The sequence below is a fragment of the Xenia sp. Carnegie-2017 genome, unplaced genomic scaffold, assembly GCF_021976095.1.
Source record: "Xenia sp. Carnegie-2017 unplaced genomic scaffold, XeniaSp_v1 HiC_scaffold_6, whole genome shotgun sequence".
Lineage (NCBI taxonomy): Eukaryota > Metazoa > Cnidaria > Anthozoa > Malacalcyonacea > Xeniidae > Xenia > Xenia sp. Carnegie-2017.
The window spans coordinates 21867964-21882377 of record NW_025813526.1 but is presented as its reverse complement, the minus strand read 5'-3'; the positions used below and the strand labels follow the sequence as shown (position 1 = coordinate 21882377).

The 14414-nt window shown below is 34.5% G+C and overlaps 1 long non-coding RNA gene across 1 annotated transcript; it reads right to left on the bottom strand.

The window, feature by feature from the left end:
* Positions 1–4127: 4127 nt before the first annotated feature.
* On the bottom strand, positions 4128–5626 carry LOC124457623. Its single transcript, XR_006952696.1, has 2 exons — positions 5502–5626; positions 4128–4262 (listed from the first exon to the last, which is right to left on the bottom strand). It is a non-coding gene; the product is annotated as an uncharacterized LOC124457623 (long non-coding RNA).
* Between the last annotated feature and the right edge of the window lie 8788 nt (positions 5627–14414).

The window sequence follows — 14414 nt, the reverse complement described above, 5'->3', positions numbered from 1 at the left end:
TTGTGCTATATGCGTCTTTAAAAACTGTACGACGTATTTATCGAATCAGCAAGTGAGAGAGAAGAACCAGAAGCTTCAAAACTGGCTGACGCTTTTGCAGAGCTGGTCCAATGTTCGGACGACAGAAGTTTGTCTCTTGTGATTCGGGAGGCGAAAGACAATGCACGGAGAGCTTTAGAAATCGTCAGACATCACTATGAAGGCAGAGGAAAACCTCGCGTTATCACTCTTTACATGGAGCTCACTTCGCTGTAGAAAAGTGACGACGAGACTGTCACAGATTATATATTGCAAGCGGAACGATCGGCAACAGCCTTAAGAGAAGCCGAGGAGATAATAAGTGATGCACTACTCATTGCAATGGTTTTAAAGGGCCTGCCAAGCACGTACGACGTCTTTGCTACCGTAACAGTTCAAAGGGAAAGACAAATGACATTTACAGAATTTAAAAACTTGTTACGAATCATGAAGAAAATATCAAACCATTGTCGCCAAAAACTGAGGTAGGTTACAACGTTATGTATGTGAAACCAAAATTTGACGGAAATTGTTTCAAATGTGGAAGAAAGGGACACAAAAGCTCACAATGCCGAGTGTAGGTGAAAAAATGGAGCTCCTTATGCAAGACCAAGACCCATGACACGAAAAATTGCCAAAAGACGAAAGAAACGTCCAAGTCCGCTACAGACGGGTAGCGCTGTGACAGTGAACAGCAACACTTCTTTTTATTCGTGTCAAAGGATGGAGAAGAGAACGCTGAAACGGACGTGAAGGATAAGGATCAAGCGAATTTAACTCTACTGGTGGACACAGGAGCTACAAGTCACATTATTAACGATAAGTTAAAATTTATAGATTTTGATAGTAAATTTGATAGTAAAGCGCATGTTATTCAATTAGCAGATGGCAGTAAAGCCAACGTAGTAGTCGGTAAAGGTACTGCTAAAGTCAAATTAGTTGACTTGCATGGAAATGCGCAGGATGTCTTGTTAAGTAATGCCTTATATGTTCCATCTTACGATCAAAATATATTCTCAGTAAATGCTGCCGTAGAAAAGAAGGCAAAAGTCAAATTAGATAAGCATGTACAGTGCCCTGATGGCACAATGTTTGGAATAAGGCGAAAAGGCAAACTTTACTATATAAATAGCATATCATCTTCAAATAAAAATGCATGTTCTCTTTACGAGTGGCACAGGGTTCTAGGTCACTGCAACTACAAGGATGTTAGGAAAATAGAGAAGGTGGTAAAGGGGATGAAAATCACAGATTTGTGGGAATTTGAGTGTGATGTTTGTACGCAAGGTAAACTGTGTCAGACGGAAAGTAAACTGGAAGATAAAAAAGTGAGGGGTCCTCTTGAGTTTATTCACACAGATCTTGCAGGTCCTATTGATCCGGAAGGAAGAGAAGGGTTTAGTTATGCATTGTCGTTTGTGGATGATTGTTCAGGATTGAATATGGTCTATTTTCGTAAGCATAAAAGCGATACACCATAAGCATTAAAACAGTTTTTAGCAGATGTTGCACCTTACGGAAATGTGAAGCGCATGAGAAGTGATAACGGCGCTGAATTTACAAGCGAGAAATTCAAATTGATTCTTAGAGAAAATGAAATTAGACATGAAACTAGTGCACCATATTCGCCACACTAGAACGGCACAGTTGAGAGATCGTGGTTAACTCTATTTAACATGGCTAGGTGTTTATTGCTAGAAGCGGAAATACCAAAATCCGTGTGGACACATGCCGTCATGGCATCTGCTTATATTAGGAATCGTTGTTTTAATTCGAGGTTAAACAAACCTCCGTTTGAAGCGTTTACAGGCTCAAAACCAGACTTGAGCAAAATGCACATTTTTGGTCGTGTTTGTTGTGGTTATTCACAAAATTCCAAAATATTAGACTCTAGAAGTAAACAAGATATTTTCGCACGGTATGATAAAAATAGTCCAGCATATCTACTATACTACCGTGACATTAACAAGGTAGAGCGTGTAAGATGCGTTAAGTTCTTCAGGGAGGGTAGCAGGGAACTGCCAGAACTAGATGATGAAGAACTTGCACCTCAGATTTCAAAACTGCATAAAAGAAACCCCAAAACAACTAACGAAGACATTAGTACTCCAGAGACATGTAGCGAATCAAGAAACCCATTAGGATAAAAAGTAAGCCTAAATATCTTCACGAGTATGTGACAGAAGAGGTTTCAGGGAAGGATACTGTCTCATATACCATACATTATTGCTATAGAGTATCCAACATCCCAACGACCTATTCCCAAGCAATAAGCTCCAATGAGAAAGTAGAATGGCAAAAAGCCATGAATGATGAAATGAAAGCGTTAATTGACAATGATATGTTTAAACTTGTTCCACACCAAACAAATAGAGACATAGTGGGGGAAGGGTATACACCGTAAAAGTAAGGTAACATGAAGAAGAGACCCATAAAGCCTGTTATGTAGCCAAAGGGATACTCGCAGACTCTCGGTATTGACTACAACGAAATATTTTCGCCAACTGCACGCATTAATTCTATCCGTGTATTGCTTCAACACGCTGTTCAAAACAACATGTCATTGCATCATATGGATGTAAAAACAGCTTATCTTAATGCGACAATAGACTGCAAAATTTATATGCATCAACCCGAAGGATATGGGGAAGTAGATAAAAATGGTGAAAAATTAGTGTACAGGTTGAAAAAGTCTTTGTATGGATTTAAACAAAGTGGTAGGAACTGGAATACCGTATTGCATGAACACTTAATCGGGAAAACTTTCAAACAATCATTAGTCGACCCAAGCGTTTACACGCGATTTGAAGGAAAAGATGTTACTATTCTAATAGTATGGGTAGATGATATTATCATTGTTGCTTACAATGACACATCAATGTAGAGTGTCAAGAAAATCTAAAGCGACCGTTTTAAGATGAAAGATTTAGGAATATTGTCCTGGTTCTTAGGGACTGAATTCAAATACCCAGAAAATGAAAAAACATTGAGTCAAAGGCAATATATTATTAAGTTACTAAGAAAATTTGGCATGTCGGAGTGTAAACCCAAACCCACTCCATCATCTTCCGATACAAATAAAATGTCACATGATCAATCGCGTCAGTCAGAAGATCCGTGTCTTTACAGACAAATTGTCGGTAGTCTTATACATGTTATGACAGGAACTAGACCTGATTTGTGCTTTATTGTAATAAAGCTGTCTCAAAAGATGGCAAAACCGACACAAGCAAACCTAATAGAGGCAAAGCATGTTTCAAATGACATTTAGAAAATGTGAAAGTGTTTTAAAATTGGTTGGTTTTTCTGAAACTGATTGGACTGGCGATGCGGATGACAGGCGTAGTATTTCAGGTTACGGTTTCAGGTTGAGTGAGAACGGTGGTTTGGTTTCTTGGAGGAGTAAGAAGCAATCTACAGTTGCTTTGTCAACTTGTGAGGCTGAGTATATGGCATTGACTGAAGCTATTCAGGAAGCGAAATTTTTGAAGCAGTTGTGTGTTGATTTGCGTATTTGTAAAGAAGGCGAGTATTTTCTGTTAAATGTTGACAATCAGGGTGCAATTAACTTAGCAAAGAACCCTATGTACCACAAAAGGTCTAAGCACATAGATATTAGATATAACTTTATCAGAAGTGAAATAAAGGCTGGTAAAATAGAAATTATGTATGTAGCAACACACGAAAATATGGCTGATATATTTACGAAAGCTGTAAGTTAGATTAAATTAAGTAGATTCAAAACATTTATAACTAGTAAATAGATACTAATTTGTTCATTTAGTTAATGAGCAAGTGGGGGGTGTTGAGTCATGCTCATAAACCACAGAAACATGTTAAATTTATTGCACATAATAATATGCAAAACTAAAATTCTCTGGCGTGTCATTATTTTGATTCATCTTGTTGATTTTTAGTCTTGCCGTACCAATGACATTTGAAAAGACTAATGAAATTAATTTTTGGTGATAATGCAAGAAAGGTCAGTATTATGAAATGACAAATCATCCAATGTGTTATTGGGAAAATCCCACAAAAATTAACAGATGTATCAATATAAAACATATGAAGGGCGAATTTCACCACGAAAATGACATTCAGGTTTTTTATGACAAATATAACAAAATTCTAGACATAAGAACAAACAATGACACTATGATAGGTAAACTTTATAATCAACATACCTTAACAAATTTAGAAAGATTAAAGAAGACGCAACCAACTACATGATGTCTTTGCCTCTGCTTGATAATAAAGAAATTGGAATGTTCACTAAATGTTCAATTTTAATCACCTGCTGTTTCTAATGTAAAATGTTGAATTCTGGTCATACCCAATTAAATATGAAATGCAAATTTTTTTTATTTTAGCTATGACTGAAGTAAAAACAAAGACGTTTTGATTAGGAAGCTTTATGCCAATAAACCTTTAACAGTTTACTGTTATTTATTTCAATTATTGAACATCCTGACTTACATGGAAACTAACTGAAATAATCATAAAGGAAGACGGGCAGCCAGCCTTTTAAAAGCAAGATAGCTCAAAAACTAAAGATTTATATTTTAGGAAGTTAAGAAAATTAATAAACAGAGCTTCTCTGACATTGTTAGCGTTAACTTTGAAACGTGGTCAATGAAGTTTTGACATTTTGTAAACTTTTGATAGGGATAAACAAATAATTTGATCCTGGGTGTGAGAAGAAAGTAAAAGTTGGAGGGTTCAAGATTTTAGGGGCAATCTTTATTTAAGAAGGGAATATCAGAGTAATTAATCTCAAAGTCTCTAATTAGAGTAATTTTGTCACATCTCAGTAATCAGAGATACTACAAAACTGATAGCGTTTGGACTTGACACTTCATCATTTAAAGTTTTGTCATTTTGTGAACTTTTGACGCAAACAAATATTTTAAATAGTTTATCTTACAACAAGTTGAACAAATATAGACCAGAAAAAAATCACGTGTACTATCACGTGAAGAAGTGATCTTTTCACTCCAATTAGGCGCAAATTCTAAGGACATACCTAGCAAAACGTTTTTATGTCATCATCTGTGGTACGAATAAGATAAAGAGATAGATGACTGTATAAAAGAGGAAAAATATTCTTCATGATAAAAGCCATGTTAGATAAAGTTAAACTCATTCCGCATTTATGATATGCATAACTGAAATTCTGAGACGTGTCATGATTTTGATTCATTTTGTTGATTTTTTAGCCCTGCCGTACCAATGATATTTGAAAAGACAAGCGAAATTAATTGTTGGTGATAATGCAAGAAAGGTTAGTATTTTGAAATGATAGATTATCCAATGTGTTATTGGGAAAATCCCACCAAAATCAACAGACGTATCAATATAAAACATATGAAGTGTGAATGTCACCCCGAAAATGACATTCAGGTTTTTTATGACAAATATAACAAAATTCTAGACATAAGAACAAACAATTACACTCTGATAGGTGAACTTTATAATCAACATACCTTAACAAATTTAGAAAGATTAGAGAAAACCCAACCATCTACATGATGTGTTTGCTTTTGCTTGATAATAAAGAAATTAGAATGTTCAATAAATGCTTGATTTTAATCACCTGCTGTTTTTATTATAAAATATTGAATTCTGTTCATAACAGCGAGACGATAAAATGAGATGAACAAATTTTAAATTTTAGCTATAATTGAAATATACACGACAAGGATTGATTTATAAATTTTAATGCAAATTCAATTTCAGTTCAACTCAAATCAACTCATAAATGTTGTACACATTTAACTATTATTAATTTTCAGTATTGACATGGGTGTACGGGACCGAAAACATCAGGATGCGGACATGTTTTTGCTCGACGAAGGCGGAAATCCTTTACATGCAGTGTCGTAGTTAGACATGAAGAAAGATATGAACTTCTGGGGAGCATGTTTTCTAACGCCCAACGCGTGAGCCTTTCTAGCGACGTCTATAAAGTCATGCTCACAATTAGAAAATTTCTAAATCAGGAGTCCGTCAATAACGATTACTAGTGTTTCTGGAGTATGATTTTCCATATTTCCTAAGCGCATCTACAAGTTCTGAATTTGGTGCTTGTAGATGCGCTGAGCAAATTTTTAATCATATATTTTTTGCATACTTTTTGTCTTCTTAAGCTTGTTTTGACAAATGCATATCAAACTCATCAACACTTTGTTATGGCACTTATAATATCCGCGACAACGTTAGGAAGATTTTCATTTTTCTCTATAACTTTCTATTTGCATATAGCATGTCATATCCAAGCTTTCCTTTGATTTAATGGAAAATGGTTTTTATTCACTCTTACACCTTCTTCCTTTATACTTAGTCGTTCTGTATTTTTGAAATAAGATTTACAAATGCGCCAACAGCATCTCCTAACCATTTTATTATCACTATTCTACATAAACAGTACTGCTGTCCGAATTGATTGTCCAAATTTTGTAGTTTGACCTCTTTTTTTTTGACTCGTGTGTTTACGGTTGGAAAGATGGATTGTATTCAAGACAAAATCGTCGGTAAAATGATATTAAGACAAGAGTAACAACAAAACTACATGAGCTGTCAATGTCGGCCAAAAAATACCAACACAGTTGTATATTTTAGTTTTGTTCATGTGGAAGTTAACATGCATGACAGTATAGGTCTGACGATAAGTTTCATATTCTTACCAACACAGTTGTATATTTTAGTTATGTTCATGTGGAAGTTAACATCCATGACAGTATAGGTCTGACGATAAGTTACATATTCTTACCAACACAGTTATATATTTTAGTTCTGTTCATGTGGAAGTTAACATGCATGACAGTATAGGTCTGACGATAAGTTTTATATTCTTCACAAGACTTTTTAACAAATTGTTGAAGCTGAAATTTATAATTATCTTAAAAAAATGTTTGATTGTGAGATGAAAGCAATCAAAACAAGTAATGATGATAAAATAATGACGTAGGCTTTGTGAGCACGTACTTAACACTTACTCTTATAAGAGGGTCAAAAGTGCGTCATTTATATTCGGTGAATTTCAAAAATCTTGCAAGATCATCCATGAGTAAAATCATGGCAAAAACTTAAAATAATGTTGTAAGATCTTGGCAAGATCTTGCTTAAAATCTTGCAAGATCTTGCAAGAGTAAAATCTTGTCAAGCGCTTGAAAAGATCTTATAAATAGCGTTTAAAGATTACATTTGGTGTTATTAGTGCAAGTGTTTTTATAAGGCATTCATTATATGCTGTGGTGAGAATTCGGTAGAAAGAAGTTTCGATGTCGCGGCTGTAGAAAAATAGCGAAATCGTGAATGGAATGAGACAAGAAAATGAAGAAAGTTACCAACAAGGTGAAAGTTGTGTTGAAGTAGAACAAACAAAGTATAGTGGATTCAGAAGATTTTCTCCTTTAAAATTTAACAAATAAAAAGTTTGACAAGGAAAGACAAGGATTGTATAAACATACCTTGATTCTAGTAGATTGATTGTTCACTAAAACTTTTTTGTTGCAATACATAATCTAGCTCTTCTAACAGTAACAGAAAGTTTTATAGAATACTTTTCCACGTACTAATCTGACCCTAACCTTTTTCTTAATCATAACCTGGCCTGATTGTTGTTGCCAGTCTTTATAACAGTGTATTCTATGATTGTGCCAATGTCAGCGCTGTTTAATCTAGTCCATGCAATATTTTTACTAAAGATTTATATCAGAATTATTTTTATTATAGTGTATTACTTTATAAAATCATTATCTCTACATAAATATTTATGAAAACACAAATCTAAATTTGTGCTTTTACTCATGCAACGGTGTAGTATAAAATGATTGAAATCCATTTTGTGATCCATGATTATTCTCATCAGGTAAGATGACAATTTGTGCTCGAGAATGTCGCAGTGAAAATTGATTAAAATTATACTCATCTACTGATGAATATGATGGATTCTCATACACATTAGGCATATTGGAAAGGTTTGTTTATCCATGATTATCCCAATATTGTGTAGAATATCCATCATTCATATCTTCATTATCATCGTTTTTTCTGAAGAAACAAAAAATTCTAACACCATCAGTCATCATCACCAGCAGAAGAAATCCAGCAGCAAATGCAACGATAGTGATTGGCTTTTCATACCAAATAGTTTCATGTAAACAATACAATTATTTTAAAGTAAATGGTTTGAACCCTGAGTATCGTTACATGTTTGTAAATGTAGATCATCCAGGTTTGTATAGTCCTGAGAAGGACTGTTTTTGTTGTTGTTGACTGACGTTTCGACAACCTTAGCGGTAGTCATTTGACTCTGAATTTTCTGTTGAAGTAAAACACACGCTTTTAAACATGTTAACAATTCTTTAATTGACGTCTTAACTAAAATTATTATTGTGATTGGCTCCTTAGGATATGTCACCTTTCACAAAGACAGCATGTAGCTAATCCTTCAATGCGTTTTTAAGGCCTGTTTAAAACATCGCATTTTACATGTGCCCAATGCATTTAATATAAAAGATAATGAGATAAAATTCCTTATTATCTTTTGTCTGAAATACATTCGGCACATGTAAAATGCAATGTTTGAAATAGGCATTAAAAACGCATTGAAGGATTACTTGTTGTCTTTGTGAAAGTTGATATGTCCTTAAGGTGCCAATCGCAATAATAGTTTTAGTCATGACGTCAATTAAAGAAACGTTAACATGTTTAAATTCGTGTGTTTTACTTCAACAGAAAATTGTTTACTTTAACGTTGTAGGAAGAAAGGTAAATTTTGTCTTTTTACTGACGAATACTGAAGTATGAGATACATGGAATAATGAACTGGTCTTAGTGTTGGCCTCGTAATTTGAAAGCTTTCACTGTAAAATGCTTTCATCATGATTATAAGCCATTGATCGTGTGAAAATTGTCATATCGTTCAAACTCAACTCACTAAAGCTATTTGTGCAATGAAGGTAAATGTTCTACCATTTGAATAGTCAAACAGAAAACAGAAAACAATTCGCTCATTCTCAATATATCTGATTAAGAATTTGAAACGCAAACTAACGTAATATGCAGAGTTATTCATCATGAAATCTCATACATGTGTTTCGCATTTTCTTATATTTTAGATCCCACATGGATGGAGTTGTGAAAGTCCCTTTACCACCTGTGTCGTTCACTTCAATTACTCTTACTAGTTTGTCATTACTCATGTGTCATGGTGATTCATGGCCAAGAATGTTCATTTGTAGTTTGGATTCTTTGTTGATGTCAGTTGTTTGTTCATATAATGATGATGGGCCCCATTGTTATATGAACCCACTTAAGGTGGTCAACTGATACTCACAGAAGATCAACTCTGCAATAAGCATGATTCGAGTAATGATATAACTAGGGTATTGAAGGTTGGTCCCTTTTCCTTCGCTTGAAGTTACCATAACAGTGCATTGTGAATTGTAGTCCATGGAAATGGCGATCCATGATATCAGTGGCTTCTTTATTGGTTTATGATGCTCCTTACTTCGTGTATGGAATGGTATCGACATGTTAAATGGACATCACATAACGGCATATGTACGTATGAACATTTACATTGAAGTGATTGCACTATAAAAATGGACTACATTCTACGAAGATGGAAAACAAGCGAGTGGAAAAACACGATCTATATCTTGTGGTTTGTAAGTTGAGTAGATATAAGTGTTAAAATTAACTTGTATGAGTAACTGCATGAGATAGTGAAAAAGAATCCTGATGGTCTATCTTTATAATTTGAAACTTAATCATGAAAAACACCCAGCTTAAAAAAGTGTCATTAAAAGATGTCACTTGCTGTGAAAAAATAGCTGGCTTTCACTCGCTAGTTTTTAGTAATTTTATTTAACGTTTATTAAGAAAATTGCAATAATGCAAGTAGGGCTCATTGAATTACTAAGATAAAAATTTTACAATTAATTTCAACGATACAACGTAAAAACTACGCAGTGAAAAAAAAGGAAGAGACCGACCAAGTCTCCTGGATCAAACTGACCAGGACAACCCTTGGAAATCAGGTATTAAAGTTTTATTCTTTTCAATGTAATTAATTTCAGTTTTTGTTCCTTCATTATGCTGACATTTATAACGTGTTTTTTATAGAGTAGCTATGTCTGTAGGCCTTCTAACTGGACAATGAATGAACAACGAAGTCGGGCAGACACACCAAGAAACAAGCGTCGTTGTTATAAGATGCACACTTGCTAATTTATTTATCCATAATGTCTATCAGTATAACGCATTTTCAAATTCGACCGTTAAAAATTTCCGTATAACTAAATGTTTACAATTGTTAAAGTTTCTGACAAAGCACACGAGTGAAAGCCAGCTATTAATTAATGAGGCAACATAGAAAATTTCAATGGAATAAAGTCTAGCAGACATCAAAAATTGTTTTTTTGCAAATCACAACGTCTCTTTAGTCATTTCATTTTTAAATGTATGGACAGGTGAATGGTCAGGTCCCTACGTACTGAATAATTTTTATATATGATTTATATATGGCTGCTATTAGTTTTTGTTTTTCGTCTATTGATTACAATTTTTGCTAACACTCTGCATTATTTCATTTCTTGTGCTCTACAGAAGTTTGCGCCTCTAACGTACGAACAAAAAATATTTGCTGTGTCAATAGGGTAGTCAGCCCACATTTTTATTGCTCCGTAATTTAAAATTTTTTATACGACTGTATAAGACGCACGATCTGACTACGCTGCATGCTAAATTAGATCATCGGGATCATCGAAAACAACAAAAATATAAAACATCATAAAACACTACAAAAATTTGAGGCAATTCCTCTAAATTTTTTCTTTTTTCATTTATTGGAGGGTTTTTTACCGGATCCGCCGGTTTTCCCTCCCATTTCGTTTTGGTTTGGAAAAAAAACAGTGTCCACATTTGGGGCCAAGGAAGCCATTTGTCATAACATGATTTATCGTAGTTATCATGAATATTCACGTTCCTTTTCATTTCTTGGCTTTTGGGTACATCTCCCAAAACACTGCGCTTATTAAATACAATGGCATACATTTAAAAAAATTGGCACGCAATTCATACATGTTGGTAGCCTGCAATTATTTAGCTACTGAATGAAGTAGATTTAATCAACATAGTCAAAATAAAATTATATATTTAATATTATTTTACGTCAAACTTTTTTAAGATTTGAAAATGCCATTTAGTTATATGATCAAGTAATTTTCTAACCCTGGAATCTAATATTTTACCACGTGATTGCAACGGATAAAATTTGATAATGCAATCTTTGAAGATTGAAAGTGTAGTATTCCAGAATACCGCATACATTTTTTTGTCTTATGATGAAAGAAAGCCCACACCAAAGAAAGTCATTAAAATGCTTGATGCATCTCCACAAAATGACAACGAGCACGTGACGTGAGAGCCATTTGTCCAAATTTATTAAATTTTTCTGAATAGCATTAGTGCATTTCTTCACTTCAATTTTGGAGCCAGAAAGGTTTTACCAGGAATGAAGTTGAAGATCACATTCACAGATAGAAAACTTCCATTATACCTGGAGCCAATGAGGTTCTGCTACTGCTAGAAATAAAGTTGAAGATCACATTCACAGTTAGAAAATTTCCATTATTCCTGGAGCCAATGTGGTTCTGCTACTGCTAGAAATAAAGTTGAAGATCACATTCACAAAAAGAAAATTTCCATTAACCCTGGAGCCAATGTGGTTCTGCTACTGCTAGAAATAAAGTTGAAGATCACATTCACAGATAGAAAATTTCCATTATACCTGGAGCCAATGTGGTTCTGCTACTGCTAGAAATAAAGTTGAAGATCACATTCACAGATAGAAAATTTCCATTATTGCTGGAGCCAATGTGGTTCTGTTACTGCTAGAAATAAAGTTGAAGATCACATTCACAGATAGAAAATTTCCATTATACCTGGAGCCAATGTGGTTCTGTTACTGCTAGAAATAAAGTTCAAGATCACGTTCACAGATAGAAAATTTCCATTATACCTGGAGCCAATGTGGTTCTGCTACTGCTAGAAATAAAGTTGAAGATCACATTCACAGATAGAAAATTTCCATTATACCTGGAGCCAATGTGGTTCTGCTACTGCTAGAAATAAAATTGAAGATTGCATTCACAGATAGAAAATTTCCATTATTGCTGGAGCCAATGTGGTTCTGCTACTGCTAGAAATAAAGTTGAAGATCACATCACAGTTAGAAAATTTCCATTATTCCTGGAGCCATGTGGTTCTGCTACTGCTAGAAATAAAGTTGAAGATCACATCACAGTTAGAAAATTTCCATTATTCCTGGAGCCAATGGTTCTGCTACCTAGAAATAAAATTGAAGATTGCATTCACAGATAGAAAATTTCCATTATTGCTGGAGCCAATGTGGTTCTGCTACTGCTAGAAATAAATTGAAGATTCACAGATAGAAAATTTCCATTATTCCTGAGCCAATGTGGTTCTGCTACTGCTAGAAATAAAGTTGAAGATCACATTCACAGTTAGAAAAATCCATTATTCCTGGAGCCAATGTGGTTCTGCTACTGCTAGAAATAAAATTGAAGATTGCATTCACAGATAGAAAATTTCCATTATTGCTGGAGCCAATGTGGTTCTGCTACTGCTAGAAATAAAGTTGAAGATCACATTCACAGTTAGAAAATTTCCATTATTCCTGGAGCCAATGTGGTTCTGCTACTGCTAGAAATAAAATTGAAGATTGCATTCACAGATAGAAAATTTCCATTATTGCTGGAGCCAATGTGGTTCTGCTACTGCTAGAAATAAAGTTGAAGATCACATTCACAGATAGAAAATTTCCATTATTGCTGGAGCCAATGTGGTTCTGCTACTGCTAGAAATAAAGTTGAAGATCACATTCACAGATAGAAAATTTCCATTATACCTGAGCCAATGTGGTTCTGCTACTGCTAGAAATAAAGTTGAAGATCACATTCACAGATAGAAAATTTCCATTATACCTGGAGCCAATGTGGTTCTGCTACTGCTAGAAATAAAGTTGAAGATCACATTCACAGATAGAAAAATTCCACTATATCTGGAGCCAATGTGGTTCTGCTACTGCTAGAAATAAAGATGAAGATCACATTCACAGATAGAAAATTTCCATTATTGCTGGAGCCTACCGTGGTTCTTCTGCTACTGCTTGCTAGAAATAAAGTTGAAGATCACATTCACAGATAAAAATTTCCATTATTCCTGGAGCCAATGTGGTTTCGCGCTACTGCTAGAAATAAAGTTGAAGATCACATTCACGATAAAATTTCCACATTCCTGGAGCCAATGTGGTTCTGCTACTGCTAGAAATAAAGTTGAAGATCACATTCACAGATAAAAAATTTCCATTATTCCTGGAGCCAATGTGGTTCTGCTACTGCTAGAAATAAAGTTGAAGATCACATTCACAGATAAAAATTTCCATTATTCCTGAGCCAATGTGGTTCTGCTACTGCTAGAAATAAAGTTGAAGATCACATCACAGATAAAAATTTCCATTATACCTGCTGGAGCCACACGGTTCTGGCTACTGCTAGAAATAAAGTTGAAGATCACATTCACAGATAAAAAATTTCCATTATTCCTGGAGCCAATGTAGGTTCTGCTACTGCTAGAAATAAAGTTGAAGATCACATTCACAGAAAAATTCACTATATCTGGAGCCAATGTGGTTCTGCCTGCTATAGAAATAAAGATGAGATCACATTCACAGATGAAAAATTTCCATTATTGCTGGAGCCAATGTGGTTCTGCTACTGCTAAATAAAGTTGAAGATCACATTCACAGATAAAAAATTTCCATTATTCCTGGACCAATGTGGTTCTGCTGCTAGAAATAAAGTTGAAGATCACATTCACAGATAAAAAATTTCCATTATTCCTGGAGCCAATGTGGTTCTGCTACTGCTAGAAATAAAGTTGAAGATCACATTCACAGATAGAAATTTCCATTATTCCTGGAGCCAATGTGGTTCTATACTGCTAGAAATAAAGTTAGAATCATTCACAGATAAAAAATTTCCATTATTCCTGGAGCCAATGTGGTTCTGCTACTGCTAGAAATAAAGTTGAAGATCACATTCACCGACATAAAACACTTAGACCTTCGGCCCTGTTGCGCATACTTGTGGTCCTTTACTTCAAGCCCTAAGAACGTATCAATGTGGCAATGAACTATTTGAAGAGTTTTCTTTCATTCTTTACGAGAAAAGTTCGTGGACGTTAGATATTGTCTAGTGGGGACGTTAAAGTCATATCTTCGCATCTAAATATTATATGACATTGCAATATTGTATTTGTTGCTTGTGGTGAAATCCATAATGTACTGTTGAAACAATTATTTCACC